This window comes from Dendrobium catenatum, unplaced genomic scaffold (assembly GCF_001605985.2).
Source record: "Dendrobium catenatum unplaced genomic scaffold, ASM160598v2 fragScaff_scaffold_621, whole genome shotgun sequence".
Classification (NCBI taxonomy): Eukaryota; Viridiplantae; Streptophyta; class Magnoliopsida; order Asparagales; family Orchidaceae; genus Dendrobium; species Dendrobium catenatum.
The window spans coordinates 26,517,005-26,524,425 of NW_021319083.1; the positions used below are offsets into that span (position 1 = coordinate 26,517,005).

At 35.9% G+C, this 7,421-nt stretch overlaps 2 pseudogenes; both read right to left on the bottom strand.

The window, feature by feature from the left end:
- Nucleotides 1-1,535: 1,535 nt before the first annotated feature.
- Nucleotides 1,536-3,657, bottom strand: LOC110113276 (annotated as a pseudogene).
- A 2,015-nt stretch (nucleotides 3,658-5,672) lies between these two features.
- LOC110113275 lies at nucleotides 5,673-7,211 on the bottom strand (annotated as a pseudogene).
- Between the last annotated feature and the right edge of the window lie 210 nt (nucleotides 7,212-7,421).

Here is a 7,421-nt window from a genome sequence, read left to right on the forward strand (position 1 = left end):
CAATACGAAATGTATTATTCTGTACTATCAGTACAAGAGTTTGTACTGATCGTCTAGTATGATAGGTAATGATAAATTACCTATCTTTTTTTTGTATGAAATTGGGGAATTTTTTTGTATGATTAGTTAAAAACTATGATATTTCATCTTAGATGATATGATACGATAGATTATCGTACCATGCAAGAATTGGATCATACAGTACGATAGTTACAAATCATCCTATATAATTTGATTGAACAAATTAATCATAATTACTTGCCTAATCATATGATCAATTTAGGCATGATTATCATATATCATATAGTACGATGCATATCATACGGTACGATTAGACATAAAATTAGAATTTTAAAATATTACATAAATTATGATTTGTGGCTACTTTGCTGATTATTTTTTATTATCCTATACGATATTGATCCTACAGTATGATAAATTTAATCAATCTTTATTATCACAGATACCATAATTAAGATTTTTTGGTTAACTAATCATCCAATGCGATGTAAATCATATTGTATAATTAGTTCAAAAAATACAACCTCTTCGTAACTCACTAACTCACCTCCTTGAGTGTGTGTATGCAAAGTTACTTAGCTTTAGGATCCACCATAATACATGATTGACCCAGGAAAGGTAAAAAGTATAAAAAGATTGAAAATACAAACTTTATCCTAGTTTATCCAATCTTGAATTGATCGAGATTGCAAGTGAATTGTGGATCTGAAATGTTACTGAGCATGGCAAAAATAGATGTGCAATAAATTCAATTATTAAGAGATAACAGTGAGAAATCTAATAATGTTTGTTATCATGAAAATCACTAGACTTAGGTCCAGATTTTCAACAAAGAGGTGTTGGGTATATAAATTTTCACTTAAACTAACATTCTCTACAATCTAAACAATCTATTTTTCTTATCAAAAAAAAAAAAAAAAAAAAAAAAAAAAAAAAATCAATCCGAGTTTTACTATTTTCATTATTATAAGTGATGAGATGTTCATCTCTTTTCTTAAATAATATATTAGCAATAACAAAATCATAAGGCTGAGCAAAATCTAATATAGTCTTACCACCTTTATTAATCACTCCAAGCCAAGAAGGTTTGTTAATGCTTGTTTTATTCCTAAATAAAAGAGTACACCTTGCTTATCTTCATTGTTCTATTTTCCTATTTTCCTCATTGTTCCACCTTGCTATTTCACATCTTTTGGATATCTAGATTTATGAGATTCACATCAATAGAGACACCAAGAATGGAAAATGAAGCCAATGCAGAGATTCAAAATTGAAAATTTCACGAGGTGCAATCAAATTTAGCATTTGGAGGATCAAGAGGAAACACTTCTTGCTCATCAATGTGTGTTTTTTTTAATAGAATACATGTCAATTGCTTGACACGATATTATAAGTTTTTGAAGAGGCCATTTCCAAGGCTAAGCCAAGCTTCACCTCATAGTATGGAAAATACATTTTCCATAATACTAAAACAAGTAGCATCTTTAATTATTTTTTTCCCCCATATCTTTCTCTTATGCAATAAGGCCAATGCCTTAGATGATGAGTGAGTCTGCTAGAACCTGATTTGCAGCCTCTGATGGATGAACACTAGCCCTGAAAACATAATCATTAGCATTTGGGAATGTTCCTATTGATTTGGAATTGCAAAGCAATGATGTAGTCTCAGCTGTTCCAGTTCCACAACACCTTCTCCTAGCCTTAAAGAAACCACTCATATATAGAAGGAGATGTAACTAGATCATAAAGAGGCTGGTAGATGTCAAAGACAACAATCTTTAGTTGTGGAAGTTTCTTTGTGAGAGAGCTAACAACTAAATTAATCTTCTTGTTGAAACCTTAGGCATCTGAATTTAACCTAGAAATGCAATCAATGTTTCCTTACCAAATAGTATGATGGATGCTGGAAGCCAGCCGATTGGTGGAAGAGAGGAGATTCCAATCCTCCTTGCTCCCAGATTATATAAATCCGTGACAAAGTCTGAGTAGATGCCAACCAGAAAAGAAGAGAATTTATCAGGATTGTTGATCTATAAATAAGGATTGATATAGTAGTTTTGGATGAAATCACTTGCTCTAGCACTTAAAATGCACAGAGCTTATGATATAATAGAGGAATCCTTACTACTCCGAGCAACTTTGGCCAGCTTTGACTGGTAATCCTTGTAGTATTCCAGTAGTTGTCATAAAGGCAGTGGCGGATCCAGCTTCTTCTTTTAGGGTTGGCAAAAAAAAAATTTTTGTGAGGGATGGGAAAATATGCTTAGGATTGATAAAAGTAGGGCAAAAAAATTTTTTGAGGGGGGGCAAAATGCCCAAAATATTCAAAATATTTCAAAATCTCCCCAGAAAAAAAATTTTTGAGGGTGGGCATTTGCCCACCCTAAGCTATGGGTGGATCCGCCCATGGATAAAGGTAAGACATGATATAAGATTGCAGTGCCATCATAATACCCAAAAGCAGTAGAAGCAAAATTTTCTCCTGTCAGAAGGTTCTTTTCTGAAGCCTGAGGACTCAGATAAGCTAGTGGAAATGTTGCAAATCCCAGTGTTTTAGTAGTTATGTTAGTTGCTAATTTTCCATTGTGGAATCTTCCTATGGCTTCATGGTTCTTGAAATCTCTTCCATAAGGAGGGAAATCAGCTATAAAAATTGTGTGCAAGTAATAATTGTTGCTTATATCAACAGTTGAATTTCCAAAGGTAAAGATTGCAAGAACTAAAGTGTTAATAACTATGATTTAACATTCAACAAGCTCGAGCTCATAATTAGAATAAGAGTTACTGCTACAACCCATGCTTTGCTTTGCAATAGGTCTGCCCTCCATATTTTGTCACTTGGTGAGGATATCTGAAAGAAGGTTTACGTTATATATATATTAGTCTTATTTCCTTGATAAAGGAAACTAAATACTAGACAACTTTGAAGCTCAAGAAGGTACTAGCAAATATCAAAGAATAGGTTTAAGCTCGAGCCAATTATGGAATCTAAAGAGAAAGCAAAAACAATTTGATAAAAGCACAAGAGAACCACCAGTAAATAATCAAACCAACCTCCACACCAATGTCCCCAGCCAACAAAGACCATGAAGCACAAAACATCATACTAAGCAATACATCAAACCAATCACTCCAATGTGATTGTAGAGATAGGATTGCTTCAACAACGGATAGGACAAATGCAAAAGAAATGTAATATTGTAGGCTCTAGGGCTGTCAAAATCGAGTTTCGGGTCGGGCTTGGGTCAAACCCGGAACTTACCCAAGTTCAAATGGGTCAACCCTAACCCGACCTAGTTATGTAAGCTGGTCGGAAATACGGACCCGGACTCAACCCATCGGGTAGCCGGGTTGACCCGACCTGACATGGGACTGCAGAATGCGCGGGCGAGCGGATGCACAATGGAGAGCCATGAGCAGGTGCGTGCGGGCAGAGGGCTGGTAGGCACGGGAGGCCTCAACGGGCACACTGGTGGCGGGCTGGCAGGTCGTGCGGGCAAGGCGAGGATAGCCGGGGTAGGTTCGCGGGCAGCTTGTTTTAAATGGGTTTCGAGTTGGCCCGGCAACCCGTCGGGTCAACCTAAACCTGACCCATTTTTCAAACAGTTCGAATCCTAGAATCCAAACCTGACCCATTTTGAAGTCGGTTAAGGTCAAAATCGAAATTTTTGGGTTGAGTTCGAGTCGGATTTTCGTGTCGTGTCAAATATTGACACCCCTAGTAGACTCACAGTGCATGACTTTTCTTAGTCAAAGTTGTGGTGTTAAAGAAAGTGGCTGAGGAGGAATTCGCTTAAATGTTTGGCAAAAATTGGAATCTTTATTCTTGAAGAGATCATTGTTTAATCTGCTTTTCCTAAAGGAGCAAGTTTACACACTTTACATAGAGCTTAAGGATCAAGAAGTTATTGTGATAAAAAGGGGTCAATTTCAAATCTTGTGTATTTATAAACTTAAGACTCAATTTATTTTTATTTATAGTAAAACAACGCTTATTTTGAAGAACACATCACTTTTTAAAGATATTTAGGATTTTTTCTTTTTCTAAATAATGCTTTTTACTTAATTTCTACTCCCAATCTTTCCAAATTCCACAAACACGGGTAATTGACTGCGTCTTTCTCTTACCCTAATAGCTGCCGTTCGCATCTCAAGATCATTGAGCCGTAGCCGCTCTTGTGGAGAGCACTGTCGTCGCCGAAGCATCTGAGCCGCAGCCACCCTCTGTCCTCGTCATTGCTGGTAACTGCTTAGTTTTTTCTCTTCATGACATCATCCTTATTTTTCTCTTCTCTCATCGAAGAGAAGGTTTTATGTATTCCTTTAATTCATTTTAGCAAATTCTTTTTACTCTTCTTCAATCTCTGAGAATTTTGACTTACACTGAAATTGATATTTTGAAACATATATTCTGCTAGAGTAGTGATGAAATGGAAGGAAGAAAATATAATGGAAAATTGATGTTTTTAGCAACTTACTGCAATTAAAAAAATCGTAATATAATTTAGCATGGATCATTTGGACTTATTTGGAAGAGATGAGATGGATCATTTGGACTTATTTGACTCTTCTTACTTATAAGTCATATAATAAATTTGAAAGAAAAATTATCAATCATAACGATAACGGATCACGTGTTTTATTTGACTATAGACGAAGGGAAGCAGATTATGGAAGAAAATTATGTGCTTATGATAATTAATTTATTGAAATCGGAGTTCGACTAAGGTAAATTGATTTTTTTTTTAAATCTCAAGATAAAATTAAGTTGGAAACTTCAGGAATTAAATCGGAGACCATATGAACTCCGATTTCAATAAACTTATAGTCGAACTGAACGTCTCGAAAATACGAACCCAACAACACCAAATTCAACTCAATCCGAACCGAAATGACTCCAAATCAAAGACCCGAAACATATTTGGAAGGTTCAAACCATAATTTGTATTACCAAACGGTTTCCAAAAATGACATTCTTATAGTCGAATCGAGCGGCTAGACAAGACGAATACAACGAGCCCAAGATCGTCGAATTCTGATATTACTAAGACATTTAAATGCCCAATAAATGGTCCACGATTAAGATTGAACATCCATTCAAATCACTCCCAATTTAATTTCCTATTTATTTACATTTTTTCTTGAATTATATTATCTAAATCCTATATTAATTCAATCTTAAATAAATTTTATGATTTTTTTTGTGCAATGAGATTTTTAATATCACATATTTAATTAATATATTAAACATGTTCTAGCAGAAATCAAGTGATTTGATGATTGAAGTTATTTTGTGAATAAAGAAAATAAACTAATTTACTACCAAAGTTTTATCATTTTTAATACTGATTATTATTGATCATAAGCCTGAATGTAAAAAAGTTAAAGAAAAATTAAAAAAAAAAAATTAGGCCCCCCCTAGATATATTTTCTGGCTCCGCCACTGCTTGATACAAGTTTTTTCCCATATAAATTATTTGGAGCTGTAATTTCGTTTCAAGCAAACGATAAAGGAGTGAACTATGAAACATAAGCTTTTCAGAAAGAAGAACATTACTTGTTGTTACTAAAGATTCAAAAGATACTTCTTACGGTAGAGATCAAGAATTCCAAACAGTTGAATTAAAGTAATTTTCTTTTGTTATGTTTAATTGCTTTCGCATTTCTCTTATTTGAAGAAAGGAACTAAATAATCAGATTAGTTCCCACTGCATGCTTTGGCCACAGTCAGAAGCTAAAAAAAGAGAAACTGTTTACAAGCCGTGATTTATGTGAATTTACATCACATGATCTAAAATAATAGTCAAATTATATTAATCACCTCGTTTATTAATTATGACGAGCATAATCCTCCTCAAGGAAAATGCGGCACCTGATTAATCTACACCGCTCCATCTAACATCTGCGTTACTTGCTCCATCGTCGGCCTCAAGGTAGGCTCTTCTTGCACGCACCACAAAGCCACCATCAGAAACCTCTCCACCCACCCCATATCCTCCATGGCCTCCTCATCACCCTCCACAACTGCATTAATTTTTCCATCATTATAACAATCACTTACTCAAAAAGTAAGAAGAGCCTTCTCTTCCTCCATATCCTTCTCCACATTCTTCCGACAAAACAAATCTCCAAAACCATCACCCCGAAGCTGTAAACATCCACCTTGGCAGTTATTGCTATGTTCCTGAACCATTCAGGTGCAACATACCCCTTCGTTCCCCTTATCCCTGTGTTCGTCCTCGTTTGATTAGTTTTTAGAAGCTTTGCGAGCCCAAAGTCTGAAATCCTCGGATTGAAGTTCTCATCAAGGAGTATGTTCTGTGGCTTTATGTCGCAATGAATGATTTGTGTGCTACACTCTTCATGCAAATATCGAAGGCCCCTCGCGATCCCGAGCATAATTTCCACTCTTTGTTCCCATGGTGGTCGAATTCCACTGAAGAAGTAGCTTGCAAGTGAGCCATTACTCATGTACTCATAGACAAGAAGCCTCTTCGTGTCTTGGTTGCAGTAGCCAAGGAGACTCACTAGGTTCTTATGATGAGTTTGACCAATAGATTTCACCTTGTTAGCAAATTCCTTATAAATATCTGGATGGAAGTCGCGTAGCTTCTTAGCAGCTAGGTCGGTGGTTACAGTGAGCTCAAGATTGAGATATCCTCTATAAACTATGCCGCATGCTCCTCTTCCGAGCTCTTCACTAAAGCCTTTTGTGGCTTCCTCGAGCTCTTTGTATGTGAATGCCTTAAGATTCAGCCCCAAAACACTATCATTAAGCTGATGGTTTTGTTTCCTTTTGCTCGCACAAAAATAAATGAGGGTTATAGATAAAATGATGAAATTTAGTACAACAGAGCTGGCGAGAAGGAACCAGGCAAGATCCAAGTTCTCTTCTTGGTAAGAGGGGTGAGGGTGCTTGGTATGTTATCGTCATTACCTACTTTGATGAAGGCTATTCTACTTACGTAGTTCCCCTTCCTCCCATTAAGTAAAGGAAGCTTCTTTTTCCAGCAATTTCCTATTCCATCATAAATCGAAGACGCGCAAAAGCAATCATCCAAATAATGTTGTTCACAGTCTGCCTCATTCATATGATTGAACTGGTCATAATCATCTTTCGGGAAGTCAAGTTTCTCTACTCTCACCATCTGAAACCCCTTGTTCGGCGCTCCAGATATACAACTAGGCATGGTGAAGTTGGGTTTACATCCCATATAAGTCTTGTTCAGGTTGATCCATGAATATCCCACCGCGTGTTAGATTAGCACAACTTTACATTAATTTGTATCTATTATAATTACTGTTTTACCTGTTTTTGCCTATTTAAAGAATATTGTACACACATTTATTTTTGAATAACATTTCCCTATTTTTCCTCTCTTCTTCTCCGACTCGCCTTC